The sequence below is a fragment of the Anser anser genome (genome assembly GCF_964211835.1).
Source record: "Anser anser genome assembly, chromosome: 23".
Taxonomy (NCBI): Eukaryota; Metazoa; Chordata; class Aves; order Anseriformes; family Anatidae; genus Anser; species Anser anser.
In genome coordinates, this window is record NC_139744.1 from 3443309 (window position 1) to 3462383 (window position 19075).

A 19075-nucleotide genomic window follows, 5' to 3' on the forward strand; every position below is an offset into this window, starting at 1 on the left:
AAAGGCATTTCATTCATATCTACTGCAGCCTTTTTTCCCCCCCAGATGTCAAGTTTCTAAAAATTTACCTATTTTCTTTACCATTAAGCATCAGCAATTTTAATGCCTTTTTTTTCTGTTCGAACTGCCTTCACAGAGCCCACAGGACAGGCTGTGCTAACAGTACAAGACACTTTACTCTCCTTGTGCTGCAGAAGTTGTGCAGTACCTTCACAAGCTATTTCAATGTCAAGTTAATAATAAGAAATCGCCCTGATGTCTTGCCTGATACGCCAATCCTCTAATTTCACATAAATTTGCATAAGCTTGTTGTAGCTGTTCATTAACACACCCCAATGACCAAATTAATATACCATTAGATAGTCCTCACTTATCCTATAAGAAGTTTGAAGACGTTGAACGAGCAAAATTCAGCAGGCAGTTTCGGTTTGGGCCTTGTTCAGCCGCACCGAGGTTGCTCCCCCGTGTCAGACCAAGCACCTAAGGCAACCTACAGAACCGCGTTTACTTCCCACTCGTGTCTGCTCTCGGAGCTCTGCCCTCCTCCTCGTGGACCTTCAAGCACCCAGAGATGAGCATCTCAACTTCCTTCTCCAACTGGGAATCGAGCGGGGCGCTCAGGTCAGACCAGGAGCAACCCGAGAGCAATCCCAGCTCTCCCCCATGCAGGTCAGGGCTCTACTTGCCAAAAATAAAACAAACAGAGCACCGCTAAGTGCTGGTTTCTGGCAGCATGTAAGACCAGTAGAGATGAAACCTTTTCCAATCGTATCAGTAAGATTCTCGCCAGGTCCACAACTCAGACCACCTCCAGTGCCGCCCATGCTTGCCCAGCCTGCAGAAAGGTGGCACAGAGGAAGACAACAGGGAAAAAGGACACGCTCATGGGGGAACTGATTAAAAAACGAGCACAGAGCTACCAGGGCTGAGTTCAGACTTCAGAAGTCCCCTGCTGACAGAACTTCGCCTCTTTTGTAATCAACTATACTTTGTCCTCACTGAAAAGAAAGTACGCTGCACGCCTACAGATTTAATGTACATCACACTGAAAATAGTTTTTAAGTCATCATTTGGGTCCATAAATAATGACAACGACTCTTTGGGGCAGAAACAGAAAAAAAAAGGAACCTGCAGGGAACTTTCCACTTGTAGCTAAGATGCCCTTGGGAGAGGAGGGAGGAAGAGTGCCAGAATAAAGGACTTCCCCCACTCCAGCCTCCTACCAAGACCTCCAACCAGATGCGTACACCAGGAGGGACTGCTCCTAGAGCAGCTGCCACTTCTGCAGGACCACGCTGGTCTGCCCTGCAAAGGGAGGCTCTGGATCAGCGCTTTTCACCACGACTGCCACCGTAACATCACAAGGCAGTGAGAGCAGCTTTGTGAACACCCTTACCGCAAAAGGGCAGAAAAATCCACGCTTGGTGCGGAGCGCAATGATTCACTGTGAACACGGTCACACTGCGCTGCAGCCATTTAAGTCTACCAAGGCTGAAAAGCATTTCAGAGTAAGTTTGTATGTCATCAACTTCAGTTGCATTAAGAGAAGTAGAAAACGGAAGCAAAACTTTCATGCTGCCTCTTCCTCCAGGTTAGCAAACTCGCTTTAAAGAGAAAACCCTCCTCCCAAGCTAGAGCAACCCTCCCTGCCTTCACTTTTAGTTGGGCGGACAACATTTCAACACTTCTGAAGCCCGGGAAGACACCCTTAAGAATGAGGCTTTGTTCTGGTAGCTTAAAGATGACCTCCAAAGTACTGGGTGTATGGCTTTTTATTTAAGTCCTTAAAAACCGCGTGCCAGACAGCGCTGGTTTCCCTAACGCTGAATGAGATCTCTACTGCTCTGAACAGCCTTGGGAAGAAGCGCTAAGGAACGTTTGTGAACATGTTCCCCCTTGGCTCTGTTCGTAGGCTTTGCTTGTTGTTAAAGCCCCACCACAACATCTCTAACTCCTTCCTACGAGAGCAGGGGGAGAGGGCAGTAGGCACCTCAGAGGTGAGCGTGGGGACAAGGAGCAGAGGTCACGGACACACAGACACAGCCTGCGGAACTGAGCGGGTCTGGGAGCGTTCCGGCAGTAATTCTAAGAACTACCCACCCCGCTGGCCTGAACCTCGTCTGCCCCTGGGACTCGAACCACGCTGGCAAGTTCTCCCCGAGCCGCTATCACCCATCAGATCGACGCCAGCACCCACAGGTCCCATTTTTTGGTGTTCCTCCGCCAAGGGCCTGCGACTCCGAGCACCGGAGCTGGCAGGAACATGGCCCACAGGAGAAGCCCGCTCCAAGTCCCGTTGCGGACACTGGAGATCACCACGACGAGCCTGCAGCAGCACAAACTCCACACCTGCCCTCAGCAGCCACAGCACGACCCTCACGCATGCCTTGGTCCGGATTTTGCTTCAAAACACCCAAAAGGAGCTTCTTCTGGAAGGGCGACATGTACAGCCAGCCTGACAGCGATGCTCCGAATCCACAAGCACATCCTTGATTTTTTACTTCAAAACTAGAGCACTGGCAAAGCAGTTAGCGTTAATTAACAGAGGAAAGATGAAAGGCTGTAGCACGCAGTTAAAAACAGGGTAACCGTAACTCGCCCAGCTTCCCTTGCTTCCTGAGGAGTGCGAGCAAGGCCACCGAGGGAGGAAAGTCACTGGGCCGACTCGGTCAGGTGGCTCCAGCCACAGCTCCACGTGAACTACGCTCGCATTCAAATTCTTACCCGCCTTTCAAAATCAGAGCAAAGGGAAAAGCGTCAGTAAGGCCAAGGAAACGATGGGAGGTTAGGAGAAGCACGAGGACGGCGGCCAGTCACGCTACCCTCCGCAGCGGCCGTCGGGTCACAATGCCCCCGAAAACGATCTTCCTTCAGCACGCCGACTTCTCCAGGACCATCTGGTTTTGAAACTCAATTTTAGAACCAGGCCTTGAAAGAAGAACTGGCTTTCCAAGCACACCAGTTTGTGCAACGCCTCACAATATAAGCCCGAAACGGACACGCTAAGTTTTTGTTCTCTGAAAAGTTGTGACAGGAGTTTCGGGAGGGGGGGAGAAACCGAGCACCTGTGCTCGCAGGAGGGTTCACGAGAAGAACCGGAGGGCTCCAAGGACCACAGGCCTCGCCACCCATCCGCCCCCACAGGGGCACGGCTGCCCCCAGGCCTTGGCCACCCCACGCAGACCACCAGCCCCCCAGGCGGTCTGCCTCCCCCTGGCACCGCTCACATCCGCCTCCCGTAGGTCTGAATTCCCCGGGTTGCCATTTAAACCCTCACACTGAGGGAATTTTGCGTGTGAATGTCACCGTCTCATTTCATCACGCGCCAAAGCAGGCCGGGGCTGCTCTCTGTGAGGGCTTCGAGGCCCCCTCGCACCCCCGGATCTCCTCCCCCAACGCTCTCATCCAAACCCACTTCGGGACATGCCCTTTCCCTACTCCTTGCGCTAGGAACGGAGACAGGAGAGGTTACGGGTACCCACACAGAGTCGAGCTCAACGCGTGCACGAAGGGCCAACAAAGCAGCGAAGCCTCCCCGCGCCTGGTGCTGCGACCACCCCCCAGCCCCGGCACCACGTCCTGGCAGCGGGGACCGCGCACGGGGGCTCAGCACCTCAGGCCGGGTGCTGAGGGGGGGTCCCAACGAGCCGAAGGCCGCGCAGGCCAAGCGCCCCCGAAGGAAGCGAGCACCAGGCCAGCTCCCACTTCCCCCCTCGCCTCCTCCACGCCCAGGCATCTCCTCAGCCTGCGGGGTCACAACCAGCTTTCGGAAGAAACTTGGTGAGAATTAAATCCCTTTACGCCTCATTCTGCGGCCGAAAGGCTGCATCTGAGCTCCTAACCCCACAGAGCAACTTAAAACGCAGGCACTCGACACAAAGCCAACACCCCGAGCCTAGAAATACTTCCCGCATCCACAACGTGCATCCACCAGAAGTTATATACAATATGCGTAACAGATCCCCTACATGCCTTTTGTATCACCCTTCAATGTTTTATAGTTGTCAGACAGATGTTTACCAATTTAGGGAGAGATTTACATGAGAAGTAACTCTCAAAGCTTTAATTAAGAAAACGTGACAGGCAAGTACGGGACGATGAAGTTATCGATAACCCAGTGGTCACACGCAGTTTGGCAGCCCGTGCACTTATAATGACCTACATTTGGGAAACAGGCCCCTTTTCCTCTCTTCTTTTTTTACAGAAAAGAATGAAAAAGGTTAAGAAATGAAGATTTTTAAAACACATCCGTAAGTATCTTCCGTATATTTTAACGCAGCAGACTGGCTCCTAGTCACTCAGGGAAAAATAACTATTTTCATATTAAGAACTTCCCAGGGAATTGTACTTCTGCTCTAGAGCAAAGAAGAAAGAATTACTAAGCTCCAGTTTTATAGCCTTTGTTTCCAATCAGAAGCCCTCAAGATTAAAACAGAAGCTGCTGCTTTTCACTTGCTGGCCCACAGAAGTGGCAGGGTCTTTTCTCGACCAGCAACCTGAGGTCTCCTTCTTCAAGCACAATTTTCTGTTACGCCTGAGCTCTCGCCGGATATAAATAAAACTCCCTATGCTTTGCGTAATTTAAGGTAGAGGAGTTCTTATCAATGCCATGTCAGAAAAAAAACACCAAACATCCACAAAGCCAAATTAACTGTCATCTCCCTAATCAAAAGTATGGAAAATCAAATAATTTTAAGCAAGAATGACTTCACCAGGTAAATGAAGCATCTGGAGATAAAAATACCCATCGCTTTTAGGTTACTCTTCAGAGCAAAGTTGTTTTCTACAGTCAAATATAAAGCAGCATGGTTTAAAAAACAATAGTGGGGCATTTGCAGAAATCAGCAGTCTGACAGAGTACTAACAAAGACAAAAAACAAGCTTTAATTATTAAATCCAGGTCTCCCCCCTCATCCAGTATCAGAGAGATTTTGTTTTTCTTTCGCATAATCTGGGCAAGTTGCCCAGGAAATATGAAAACCTGAACTCAGGACTCAGAGAGCAAGTTAAACAAAAAACAGAATTGCCTCTTCAGTTTAAAGACACATTTCCATTCAGGAGGCGCTGTTATAACCACCTCTGGGCAAAAGCACACAAGGATTTTTACCAAAACTTAAAACCCCTGCCCTGTAAACGGTACCACCTTGATCCTTCGTGCTTTAAACACTGCGTAAGGACTGTCACTAGAAGAAACCTCACGGTAACTGGTGTCCGGCACGAAGCGACAGGCCGGAGGAGCAGAATTAAGCATCCCCAACCACTCGATCCCTGCGCAATCTGGCGGGCCAGCCTCCCGCCGAGTTTAAATACCTTATTTCGAACGGAGCTCATGAGAGCTCCCCCGGATACGTGTGCTCAGCTAACTGCAGATCTCAGCTTTTATTGCTCCTCAGATCTCACGGCAGAGAGAACAAATCCACCAGGACTGCCACGGCAGCAACTAAAGCCAAGACGACGCGAACTCCGGAACAGAGATGCTCACTGAATGGAAGATGACGCTCAATCGCACGGCACACGTCCCTTTCTACGGGCCACGATTGCAGCCTGAACTCGGTTTGCCGTTTCTCATTCAGCGTAAGGCAGCTCGCTGGTAACCTTTCCCATCGTATCCTGTCACTGCAGCCCTCGACAGGAAGTTAGGAAGATTTCAGCGAGGAGAATCGTGAGGTCTGACAGAGCTGAAAATGACAAGTCTTTAAGGTCCATCTTCCGCTAACATCTCCAAGGTCCAAAAAAGCTCTCCATATCACACTAGGTATTTCGATTAAACTTTTTTTTTAATAGCTAGGTTTTTTAAACGCTTGGCTCTCCGCTAAAAAAAAGTTTGCAGCCAAAGATTAAGTAACAGATGAAGATGTGGCCTGTTGAGGCTGACAGCTACTCCCATTTCCTCTCCTCAGATGCAATTGTTATCCTTTTTCCTCGTTCTGTTAGATAAACAGCACAGCTCCACCACTAAATTCAGACAGTGTGCTCTCAAAACTCTGTCCCCTGGAATTAAGTCTCCATGCCTATTAGCATATCCCATTCTGCTGCAGTCATCTGGTAACAGGAGTTGAAAATATGGGGGTTGGGGGGGGGGGGAACCGACTTATTTTTCTTATTTTCTAACTTTCTTTGAAACCTGAACAGTAACTTATCCACAGCCCTCTTCCAAAAGCAGTGCTCTGAACTCAGGCTGGGGGGACACACGCGGGGTTTAATGGAATTGTGTTTACCGAAGTCCCGCAGCACCAGGACTCTCGCAGATTTGGGTACGACAACTCCGTGCCCAGTGAGAAGCAGCAGAAAGCCTTTCTTCCACCTCAAATTATTCGTTACAGAAAGCTGCATCCTTGAAGATGCGGCTAAACCGCTACTTACAGGGCAGGAAGGGATTCTCAAAGCAAGCGGCATTCTGGAGCAGTCTCTGCTTGTCATTCCAGACAGACATTGTATTCCTGGAAGTTTTGAGCTGGGACGTGGTATTTATAAAACGCAGCAGCGGAAACGGTGCTCCTCAGATCACCTGCCGTTCCGGCTGTCCCGATACCAAGCAGCTCCTTGTAACGAAACTATAACCGCTCCGAACACGCGCGCAGAAGTCACATTTTATCTGGCCTCAGCACTACGTGATCCAACTGAGCCACTTCCACCGAATTAAATTCCCATTTTTGCTTAAGCTGGCCCACCTGTTTCCCACACAGCCCAGTAAAAAGCAAACGAGAAAGACAAAATCGGCTGCTGATAAATGGGGACAGGCAGGGATATCGCTGACTTACACTCACCAAAGAAAAAAAAAAAAAGTAGTTCCAGAGAAATATTAAGACCCTCCCATCGGAAGAGGAAAAATAGATGAAGTTTCGTGGGCGGGGTGGGGGCACCGTGCTGCTCGTCCTTTCTCCCCCATCCCAAACCTTTACCCTTGCCCTCAGGCCGCGTCTTCACCCCGCTATGGGTTTAGTGCTCCCCTGCCTGGAAAAGCCTTTTGAAGCTCCTGAGGACACGCACCGCTCGCTGCCTGAGCAGGAGGAGGGTGGAGTGCTGAAACTCCAGAGACATTCTTTGTTCGGCGTGTTCATTAGATAATGGCAGTTGCGCTCTCACACACACACACAAAAAAAAAAAAACAGTTATAAACAGGGCAAAAGGAAGTGACTTTGGTCGAAGAACTGCTCAGCTTTCCCCCCTGGCTTTTGTGATGTCAGAATTTCACCAGTTCTCCAGTTACCGAATGAGCTCCGAGAGCAGATGAGACTCGAATTCGGCATTGCAAAAAAAAAAAAATTAAAAAAAAAAAACCACAACGCAAGGAATCAACCCAGCCGCGTCTGCCTGGTCATCTGCTGCTTTATCGTTTCCGAAGAGGGAACGCAAGCCATCCCCCGTCGCCAAACCATCACGGCTCGGCTCCAGCGCTATCGCGGCCGGGTCCCGCGCCGAGCCCCGGGGTGGCCGTGCCACCCTGGCAGCGCGGTGCCGGAGCACGCAGCCGGCCCTCCCGCGCCAAAAGCACGCCGCCCCGAGCTCGGCCCCGACGGTGGCCGGCAGCGGACAGCCGGAGCCGCGCGCGGGGCTTACCCCACCTCCCTCCGGCCCTTCTCCGTCTCCCCCCTCGTTAATTGAGGCTTCTTAATTAAAGAAATAACCGCGGCTCGAAGCGATTCCGCCGCGCCGCCCTTACCCGCGCGCCAGCGAGCAGTCGGGGAGGAGGAAGAGGCTGAAGCAGGGGGGAGAGAACCGGAGGTTCCTCCATGAAAACAAAGGCTATAAAAAGGACAAATGTGGTTTAAAGGGAAGACGCTTTCCGCGTTCGGGACGGGCCGTGCGGGGCTCGTAACGCCCCGGAGGACCCCCCCGGAGCGATCCAGGCCCCCCCCCGGCAGCGGGACCCCCTCGAGTCCTCGCCGGCACCCAGCAGCGGGGCTTTTACCTCGCCTTATTTTTAGAGGCACAAATCACACTGTACGCAACACATGACATGATGTAACCGCTAACACCGAAACGGCCCAAAGCAGCGCAAAACGTACTGGTCAGCCCGAACAAATAACCAAAAAAAAAAAAAAAAACCCTGCAGTTCCTCCCGGAGCCCGACCGGTTTTTATGGAAAACTACAGTTTTGTCATCCGAGTGCATTTTACATAACAGGCGGCGTGGAGCCCGCGCTCTGATCCACCTGTACACAAATTTAATTAGCAGGGAGGTCGCAGCTCCGTTTGCGAGAAGGAGCTGCCTTTTTTTTTTTTTTTTTGGTAGAAAATAATCTTAGTTTTGTTTTTTTTTTTTTTTAGTAATTTTGGCCGCCCTATTTTGCCTTTTCCGAGACCTTCGCTGCCGGCCCAAAGGAGGGGAATTTCTCCGTAATCAGGCACCGAGAGATGCTAATCCCGTGATGAAAGTAAACACCCGTGCCGGTCACCGAGAGCCTTTCGGGAGAGCCGCGCTCTCTTGTTTGGAGAAAAATACATTTCGGGTCGGCGGGGCCGCTCCGGCAAGGGGAAAAAAAAGAAAAAAAAAGAGAGAGAAAAAAAAAAAAAGAAAGAAAAAAAAAAAAAGAAAGAAGCAGCCGGAAAGTAAATACAGGAAAATGGCTTAGCAGATCAAACCCAGATGAAAAATTACGCTATTGTACAGCCCGGGAGCAGGGGCAGGCGCCCGTGACACAGCCCCGGCCCCGCTGACAGCCCCGGAGCCCCCCCCCCGGCGCTGGGAGCCCCCCCCCGGGCTCCTTTTCCACGCGGGGCCGGGGCGAGCGTGCACGCGTGTTGCAAGCTGGAGGTTATGCAATTTTTTTTCTCTTTTTTTTTTTTTTTAAAAGCTTATTTTCTGTTTACTTTGAAAACTTCGCGTGGCCCCCCCCTTTCGGCCCCCCGTTAACCCCCCCCAGGGGTAAAAACGGATCCCCCCCCCTCCCCCAAACAACCCCCCCCCCCGCTCCCTCCGCGCCTCCCGGGGCTACACGAGGAGCCGCCGGGACCCCCCCCTCCCCGTACCCCCCCTTTGTGCCCCCCCTTCCCGTTCAACCCCCCCCTTTTCCCGTCCCACCCCCCCCCGTCCCCGTGCCCCCCCCCCCCCCCAACCGCAGCCCCCCCGGTAATACTTTACCCAACGGCGGCACCGGGAAAACGGGGGGGGGGGGGGGTAAAAATAGAAAGGGGGGGGTGAAACGGAGCGGGGGGGGGCCGCCTCCCGCCGGGTGGAGAAGTTGGGGCGGGGGCGGCCGCGGAGCTGCCGGTGCCCGGCGGGGCGCGGCGGCGCTAACAAAGGGGCAGCGGCGGCGGCGGCGGGAGGGGGGGGGGGGGGGGGAAGAATGGGGGGGGGGGGGGGGGGAGAACGGGGAGGGGGGGGTTGGCGGGAGGGGGGGGGGAGGCGCGGAGCGGCACCTACCACGTGATCGGGCGGCGAGCGCGGTCCGCCGGGGGAGGCCCCGCACAAAATGGGCCCGGAGGAGGAGGAGGAGGAGGAAGGCGGCGGTGCCGCAGCCGGCGCCGCTGCCCTGCCCCCCCCCGCCCCCCCCGGGGCTCGCCCGTTTCCCTCGGTGGGCGCGGAGCCGGGGGGGGGGGCGAAGAGGAGGAGGAGGAGGTGAGGGGGGGGGGGGACACGGGCCACGGCCCCCCCACCCCCGGTTCGGCGGCGGGCGGGCGGGGGCTGCGGGGCCCGGCGGGGCGGAGCGGAGCGGAGCGGGGCTTCGGTGCTCCCCCCCCCCGCCCCCCCCCCAGAGCGGTTTTGGCCCCCGCCCCCCCCGCCCCCCCCCCCCAAAAGGCTCCGGGTGAGCGCGGCGGCGGGCGGCGCGGCTCGGAAAATGGCGGCCGGGCTCCTTGTCGGCCCTCCCCCTCCCTTCAACCGGAGAATGCACGGAGGGGGGGGGGCGGGGAGGGGGGGGGCGGAGGGAAAAGTGGCGTGGGGGGGGGGGGGTGGTGAGGGAGGGGGGGCACCGCAGCGCCCCCGCCGGTCGCCGTGCGTACCGCGCCCGGCCGCCCGCAGCCAGGGGGCCCCGCCGAGCTCCCGCCGCCGCCGTCGTGCCGAGGAGCTGCAGTGCGGGGGGGGGGGGGGGGTTACAAAAATTAAAAAAATAAAATGGGGGGGGAAGGGGAAGGGGCGGGGCCCGCCGCCTATTGTCCGCCCGCCGCCCCGCCGCCGCCCGCCAGGGGGCGCCCGCCCCGCCCCGCCCGCAGGGAGGGGTGCGCATGCGCGGTGGCGCGCCCGCTGCCTCCCCCCTCCTCCGCCCTTCCCGCTCGGGGCATGGGGTGGCGCGGGGCGTGATGGGAAATGTAGTCCGCCTGAGGTGCCCCCCCACACACACACACAAACCCCAACACGTGCGGCGGGGAGGGGAAGGGAGAAAGGAAGGGGAGGGGAAGGGAAGGGGGGGGGAACCTCCCCGGCCCCACCGCAGGAACTTTCAGCGTTTTAAGCATTTTCCCCAAAACACCGCTCCTCAGCCTTCTCTGCCCACCACGCTCTCACCCCCCCCACACGCCGCCAGGCGTTATTTCCAAAAATTCCGCCTCTGGTGCTGCTTGTTACAGTCCCCGAAGCCTGAGCGGCACCAAGTGACCCCAAAACGTGAACCCACGGCTCATGGGGGGCCACACCGGCCTCCCCAGGCCATCCTGCACCAGGGGTCCCACAGCCCCCGCTGGGGGTCCCTCAGCCGCCCGCAGCCCCCGATGCCGAGGGTCGGGGCCCGACCCTGCAGCAACCACCACAAACACTCGGGGCTGACAGGAAATCTGGCGAGCGCTTTCCGCAGCCCAGCAGAAAGCAAATTTTCTGCACGTGATCATACAGATACCTCCCCTTCCACTTCGTCCCAGCACACCGGGCCCCTCCGGGACAAGCCGGCTGCCGGGACCCACCCGGCAGTGCCCAAACGGCCAGGACCGGGGCGCTGCGCGCGCCTTGCGCCTCTTTGACCTTCAGTTTTGTCACGGGTACAAGGGTGACGCCAACCCGTGTCCCACACAGCCGGAACTAATGAAAACTCGCTCGCCTGCCGCCCTCGGAGGGCCCCCAAGCTGCTGAATATTGCTGCTGGCCAAGGCCACCGGCCCCCCTCAGGCAGGTCTACGTGCCGGGTTTGATCCCGTACCCGTTCCCGTACCCGTTCAGTCTAACGCACTACTTTCCCCTCGCTCCGGCTATGCTGCCCCTACAGTAGGATTGCAGTTATGCCAGTAGAAAGGTGCTTTGTATTCTCATCATCTGCCTGCAAAGGGAAGGAGCCACAGCAGGGCACGCTGCTGTACACCGGCAGAGAGGTGTCCTCACCCTAAGGAGTCAGCTTAAAGCAAAAAATAAAAATAAAACCTCAAAGTTATACTGTTCTGACTGCAGAATTAGGTAAGACCTGCAAATATTGTATCCACAGCCAGTGCGGGCAACTGGACCAGAGCCAGACCTGGAAGAAGCAGCTCACCCAGACAAGTTTCTTGCCCCCCTTTGCCTCAAATTCCACCACCACACAAGGGGAAAAGCGGCCAGATGCTGTCTGCTGCCCAACACAAACCCTCAAAGCTTAGCACATGTCTAAGTGTTTTTCAGGAAGACCGTCCAGCGTAGGACGGCAGAGACCAGTGGTGGTGTTGATGCCCTGGCGGCGAGCTGCAGGCAACTCGCCCTGCTCCTGTGTGTGCTCTGTCCCTCGCTGTCCTCCCTCCCTAGATGACCTCGATGGTCCTGTCCCAACGGGGCAGTTCTCCTATCTCAGCAATTCCATGCAGAACCTTGAAAAATTACTCCAGAGATCTCGATCTGGTCTCTAAGTGGATGATGAAACAGTGCCAAGGAGGACATGGGGACAGGGTGTTAGCAGCAGCCCCGTGCCAGCGCAGAAGCAGAGCACGCAGAATGTGCTCCCTTCTGACGGGTTACAGAAGTACTATTTTTGAAAGGCTGCCCCATGATGAACTCAGCAGCTTCTCGCTTTCTCCTGACCTGTTTCTCCCCACCACATTTGGGCAACTCTTTAGGAAGCCAAGATACCAGCTCCCTCCAAGAGCATAAATACCTCTGATTTTTATTTTTATTTTTTAAAGTCTACCTAGAATTCGATTCAGCTGAAAACCAGCAGCAATCGGTTGTGGAGGAAGTTTAAAATAAATAAATAAAATCCTGTGCAATGAAGTTTCTCATCTTTTACTCGTTCTGCACTGCAGAATTCTGCTAATCGAGGCAAGCCCAACCAAGAGTGGAGATCCCCAGCCTGGCAGTCTGCTGCAGACCTGGACTCCCTTGCAGCACAGCCGTACCTACGGCTTTCATCACTCACCCTGAGCTGGAGATGATGAAGCAAAAATTTCTGTGCAGTCCAAAATAACACAACTTTGGCCTTTGCCACGTACCTTTTTATAGCCTTTCCATTCAGAAGAGCACTGCAACATCCTCATGGTCACCTGGCTGCTCCCATCGGGCACAGGCCCACACCTCGAGACACGGCTCAGATGGAAATGTCCCCGGGGGCTCCCAGCCAACAGCCCCATCCCTGCTCCACCAGCAGAACCAACTGCCCCGTCCACGAGTCCCCAGACGGGCTCACTGCTGCTGCTGGTACCCCACATGAACAGGAGGTGATCTCAGTGCTGAACCCACAGGTTTTACAGCACCAGCCTGGAAACCTTTCTTTGAAATCCTCCCCTCCTACAAAGCATCAAGAACACACGAGCCACAGGGCTCCATACACGGTGTACCCAACTGCTGCCTTATTTCCCCCCCCCACACACACACACCCTTTCCCTATTAATCCTCATAATTTGCTTTGACTGTTAGATTTCTAAGGCAGGTACAAGCTTTGTGTGCATATACAACTATTTGTACAACAAAACATATACTCACAAATATGCTAGGGCACGTGGAGGGAGACTTCAGAGCATGCAAAGACACCAGATCAGTTTGAGAAGCATCTTATCAAAGCAGAGAAAGCAGTGGCCACCAAGGGACACGGTGACACGACTCCCTACAGACACTGCCCCTGGATACAACTGCATTTTTTCCACGTCCTGCTTTGCAACTTTGCCGTTTTTTGTTAAAACATCTGATGATCTCAAACGTCAGTGGCCACTGAGGCTTCAGGAGATGCAAGACTCATCTATATTTAGCTTCAAACCTGACGAGCTGCAGCAACAACAACAAGAAGAGAGCTCTGCAGCGATCGCTGCACTTCCAGTATCCTTCCTGAACGTTAGAGAAAGTGTCCAGTCACGGCACCAAAGGCACTCAGCTGTGACAGACAGCACTCCCCAGCTGGCTCTTCTGAAAACGCTCGCCAGAAAGGACAGAAAGAGAGCAGAGCCCTTAAAGAGAGCCACATGCAGGTAGAGCAGAGGCTGGTGGGGCTCTGGGGGTTATCTGTCCTGCTGAAATACCCCAAGGTCGAGCTACAGACCCGCATCTGTTGTCAGTGGCTATTCCAATTTGCTTGATACAAACAAGAAGGGAACACGGTACTCCCTTAACAAGCTGGCTGATCCACAGAAGTAACATCACTTGCTTGAAAGCCACGTTAATGATTCGGACTGAGTCATTTGATGCAGACATCCCTAACTGCAAGGACAACACGTGCCGTTTGCTCTCACATCGGAGAGCCTGCTCTGGAAAGCACCGCGACTCCCAAGGTCGCAGTCCTATCGCCACCCAGGCTGGGGGGTTGTTTTAATCTGTTGTGGAGGTAAGGGGCAGTCAGTGCTAGCGACGGGGTAATAAACTATCTTGACTCAATTACAGTCACGGCTGCAAAATGTGTTAATATGGTTTCCACGAGGATGAGAGGCTGGGAATGTAAGGCTCCTTAGCGAAGGTAACAAACTAACTTGGCCACTGTATTTCTGAGTCCCTGCCAAAGATGTTGGTGTCATCCTGCCAAAAACTACTCAAATACTCCACACTGTTGCATCAGACCAACGCATGTTGTACAGAAAAGCCTCGCTTCTTAAAGTCCTCACGGGAAGCTCTATTTTCACCACTTTGGGGAAAACAGTGGAGTATTTTCCAAAGAACAGCAGGCCGAGTACTCACAGGAGAGCACCCCGGATTTAGGTCGTTAGTCCAGCTGGGGTCCGACAGCCAGGTTTTATCAGCTTGCAGAGGGTAAAGCATCCAGTTCTACGTTTAGTTGTAACCCTGTATCACTTATGTCCCTGTAAGTTACCAACGATATTATCAGGTTGGCTTAGATCCATTCAAAACATGCACGTAAAACTGCACAAAAGGCGCAAGGATAAGCCTCGGATCTCATCAGTGTTCTTGGATATTTAAGAAACACTGTGATGGCTGGAGTTAAGGTGATGTTTCATTATGGGAATCATGATGTTTTGTGCAGCACGTGGTACGTGATCCCATGATATTATTCTGCTATTTATCTGTAAGTAAGGCAATAGCACACTTCTAACAAGTTGCATCCCTTCCATTTCAGTTTACACGTACTTTATATCGGAGAAAAAGGAGGAAGAAATAGGACAAGGAAACGCGATCCTGCTCTACCCACGGAGAAGCCCATGTCTTATCAAACCAGGAGACAAAGGCTAACGGCGTGGGGGACAGCGCACTGCAAATCCCAATACTCACATGTGTGCCCCCACTACTAGGGGCAACATTCCGTTCCACCGGCTGATGGGCAAAGACTTTGGAGGTTTCATGTAGAAGTTCGGGAGAACTAGCGAGGTCTGGTTAGGAATTCCAGCAATTCGTAGCAAGCGGGGTTCCTGCTGCCAGGAGTCTGGGGCTGAGGGGAAGGCCAGATCTGTACCTGCTGTGCAGCTCAGCCCTTCTTCCTTCCACTTGCAAAGTCTCGATGTATTTCCCTTTATCCTAGGCAAGGAAATCCGCAAGCCACACCTACGGCTCGCAGAATGCCTTCACCGACTTGTCCTGCACCAAACCCTGCACTCACACGTCCTCCTGTGAGTCAACGGGTGATCTGAGAACCAAGCCAGCCTCCAGCCAAGGACACTGCTGGAAGCTGGCTGGGGAGGTTTGAAGTCTCCATTTGTAATTCTCAGCCTCCTCCCCTCCACCACATTGTCCTTCCCAGCCTTTTTAACAGCAGAATCAGTTTCTGTTTCTGTTGCTGTTTAGATTTCCAGACTCAGGGAAAAGCATACCTTGCTATTGACCCACGACTGCTGCAGCAGTTTAACCAGACAGGAACGTAATCAAATATGCTGCTTATTGACTATTTACTCCTTTGGTCATAGTCAAGTCTCACCTAGCTATGCTCTGAGTGCTTCTGTTCCAGAGACAACACTCCTCAAGTCTTCGAGCCCTAGGTTTTGGTGCTTCACACAAATTCCTCAGTCTACGCCAAATCCACCTGCCTCCAAACCCGCAGCAACGCAGGAAAACATCAGACATCATCGGTGGAAAGAGTCAAGTCCCTACACGCTTTCCTTATTAACGATACTTCCTGTAACAAGGCAGGCACAGCAGAACGACTGCAGGGGAACAGCAGCAAGACCGAGGCAGCGAGCCCCCCGGTTCTGCTACCACCACGGGGAAGCAGAGGAGCACTTTGCAGATTTCCACCTGCGGCTGTTAGCCATGAAGGCAGAACACACGGTGCTCCTGCTCCTCTGCTCCAAAACACCCTCCCACCCCGCTAAGGAGCTGCAGGTAAAGAGTTTTATAAGACTTAAGGGCTATAATGGAGCTGCTTTCTTTATGACTATAAAAAAAAACAACGCAGGCTATGACAACAACATTAGGTGCCACGGTTTGAGCCCAAGTCAGGAGCGCAGGACACAAAAGTATTCAAATACTTACTAGTCAAAGGTTTAAAGCTATTGGCACAGGAACAGAAGACATACTCGAGCGCTCAAAAAAAAAAATAAAACCAAGGTCCACCTAGCTCCTCCTGAATGCCTCCAAGCAAAACTGCCGAGCGGACGTGACAGCCTGACACAGCGGCTGTCTGCACATCCTCCTCGGGACGCTCTCCAGCAGGCTTTGGCTAGTTCTACGTGACCCGCCGCCACGGGCACACCTCCTTCCCCTCGGCTCCTGCCACAGCTTGCGGAGAGCATCCCACGTTATCCTCCCGTGCGCCCGCTTCCGAGCCGCTCTGCTGGAAGAAGCGGGTGCCTCCAGCACCCCTCCGGCACCCGGAGCCGAGGTTCTCCCCGGGGCCACCAGGCACGGGTCCAGGCTGCGCGGTGCGGGCGCTACCTGCAGCTTTTGCAGCCACCAGCACGAGATGGATGTCGCCTCTCAGGCTCACCACAGCTTAAGGACTCCTGAATTTCACTTGGCTGCCCCCCATCTGCCTTTTCCAGGCTGGAGCACGAGGGCAATTAGCTCACGTTTGGAATCCCGACGTTTTGTTATACGGATCAGCACCACCTCCGGCTGCCACAGACCCTCGCCCACTGACAGGAATACGAAAATCACCGGGCTGACAACATCCTAGGGCCACGCGAACACCGAACCCCATGCGACGCATGATAAACCGCTGCTCAGCCAACACGTCGCCGTGCAGAAGTGAGGACTGGTTTCCAGAGAAGCCACTTACTGGCTTCCCATCGTTCCAGCAGGAGTTGTAGGAACTGAGATTTCTGGGAAATTCAGCAATAACCTCCAAAACTTGTAACAGAGCCTTATTTTCCTGCTTAAAGCCCACACAACGATTCGCTGTTATGTATACACAGAATAAGAGCCTTTGCTTGTTTTGTCAGCCAACTGGAAATCAGATACAAATCAGAGCAGATTTGTCTAATGTTAGCGTGAAAGGACTGAGTAAAGATTTTTGGTTTTCCCATTACAAAAGGAATTTTCAGTCCTTCGTAACTGGGCTAAAGTCAGCCTGTTTTGGCTTATAGATTTACGTGAGGAGGAAAATATTCTCGCCTTCAGCACTCCACTTTAGGCTTTACTCAGATTCGCGTAACTTAATTGCTGTACCTAAGTGTTTACCCCGTAACAAGAGTTGCAAGATAACAGGTGGCTTTTCAAAGCAAGCATCAGCAAGTCCTCACGGCCCTCCTCTCGAGACCCAGAAGCTCTTCGGTCACTTCGCAGAGGCATGGAAAGGTGATCAGACTTGTCCATACAAAAAAAAAAAGCCAAGTTAAGACCCTCACTTTTCATGGGAGCAAGCCAAGCCCCTCAGACTGCTCTGACAGGTGCGCACAAAACTCTCGATATTACAGACACGCACAAAAACCAGGCTACAGCAGCAAACGAGGAGGACCTGACAGGTGTAAGCCTGGGTTTTAAGGATGCACATGGTACGAGGAGTAGTTCTTCCTTGTTCTAGGCAAGTCCCACCTCGATGCCTAGGTGCTGTTGTGTATGCAGACAGGTGGTACCAGGAAACACGCACACGCTCCCAAGAGGAGGCCGCACATCTCCCTGCGTGTGGGCACACGGGTCCAGGCTGCACGGGCCACTTTTGAGTGAAACACCCCTTAGACACGGAACGCACCCATGTTTTGTCCTGCACCTCCATCTTGAAGTTCGACGTTTGCCAAGAAACTACTGCGGGGGTGCAGACTCACCCCGCACCACCAGAAATCAAACCGAAGCCTAAAACCCCAACGTAGCCCACCCAGCTCGGGTAGGTTTGCAGCTGGTGAAACCGAAATTCCTGCTGTCAGGCGGGATGAGGGGGGGGGACCCTACCTGGCTGGCCGTGCCGGTGAGCCCCATCCTCACCACCTGCGGCCGTGGGGGTGAGCAGCAGCGTTGGCGGGGGGGGATCCCAAATTCCAGGGGGTGACCAGCAGCGCAGGCAGGAGAATCCCCAATTCCAGGGGGGGTGACGAGCAGCACCAGGTGAGGAGGATCCCCAATGCCAGGGGCCGACCAGCAGCGCAGGCGGGGGGGTCCTGAATCCCCCCAGCCCCGACGGATCCCCGGCGGCTCCGCAAGTTTCTGGTTGCTCAGGAGGCGGTGGAAGATCCGGGACCTGCGGGAAGAAGAGGCTGCGGTGAGAGGCGGGGGGGGGGCCACCAGCACCACTTGCCCCCCCCCCCAGCCCCATCCCACACCGGACCCCAACGGGGCCAGGCCGTGAAGCCGGGGGGGGGCACCACGGGCTCACCGCCCCCCCCCCCAACCCCAACCCCCCCCCCGGGCCCGGGATGCGCCGGGGCTAAAATGGAGGCCCGGGATGGGCAAGGGGGGGGGCGGGAGGTTTCTGGGGGGGGGTCCCCGCCCCGCGCGCAGCCCCCCCCGAGGAGCGCTGCCCCCCCCCCGGTACCGCGCCCCCCGCCCCGCCGCGGCCCGGCCCGCTCCCCGCAGCCAAGTTGCGGGAGGCCGGTGTGGAGAAGGGGGAGGGCGGGGGGGGGCGAAGCCGTGAGGGCGCCCCCCCCCCCCACGGAGCCCGACCCCGAGGGGGGGGGCTCCGTCCCGCGCCGCCCCCTCCCCGCATCCCGGCCCCCCCCCCCCCGCCCCGCACCGGCGGCGCCTCGCCCCGCACCTACCTGCGCCGCTCAACCAGCCTTGAAGTGGGGACCTTCCGCCCTCCCCCGCCCCCATTGGCTGAGCGCGGGGCATGCGCCCACCCCATTGGCCGCCGCCGCGTCAATCAGCGCCGGGGGGGCGGGGCCCGGCCGGTGATTGATGCGGGGCCGCCGCTCGCCCCCCGCCGCGGGGGCCGGGCCCCCCCCCCCCCCGGTGACCCCCCCCCTCCTTCAGCGCGCCCCCCCCCTCCCTCCGTGCGCGCCCCCGAGGGATGGGGAGCGGGGGGCGGAGGGGGCCGCAGAGCGGGTCCCGGCCTTGCCCCGCCGAGGGGAGGCAGCGGCTGGGGAGGGGGAGCCGGCGGGGGGGGGGGGGCACCCGGGGGGGGTCGCCACACGCGGCCCCCAGCCCCGTCCCGCAGCCCCGGGGGCGGCCCGGGGCCAGGCCGGGTGTCCCGCGGCTGGCGGGGTGCTCGAGGCCCCGGGGGACAGCGGTGGTGTGCGGGGAGCGGCAGGGTGCTGCTGCCCCGCCGGTGGCACAGCCCCGGGGCCCGTGGGTGCTACCGGGGCCCGGAGCCGTGGGTGCCACCGCGCCGTGTCCCGCGGGTGACGCCAGGCCCCTGTCCCGTGGGCGACATGGCTTCCTGGATGAGCAGCGACACCAGGCCCCTGGCCCATAAGGGGCACAGCTCCGTGTGCCATGGGTG

The 19075-nt window shown here is 55.7% G+C and overlaps 1 protein-coding gene across 8 annotated transcripts in view; it reads right to left on the bottom strand.

Moving 5' to 3' along the window:
* Positions 1–18427, bottom strand: part of KANSL1 (KAT8 regulatory NSL complex subunit 1) — a 94725-nt gene extending 76298 nt beyond the window's left edge. For 2 of the 8 annotated variants that reach the window (XM_083808823.1, XM_083808821.1), the window contains exon 1: positions 9367–9807. The gene's annotated coding sequence lies outside the window, so the exon portion shown is untranslated. Of the gene's footprint in view, positions 1–9084; positions 9106–9366; positions 9808–9944; positions 9968–17589; positions 17916–18392 lie in introns of those variants that run through there. The other 6 variants (XM_083808822.1, XM_083808816.1, XM_083808818.1 and 3 more) reach the window with 5 other exon arrangements.
* Between the last annotated feature and the right edge of the window lie 648 nt (positions 18428–19075).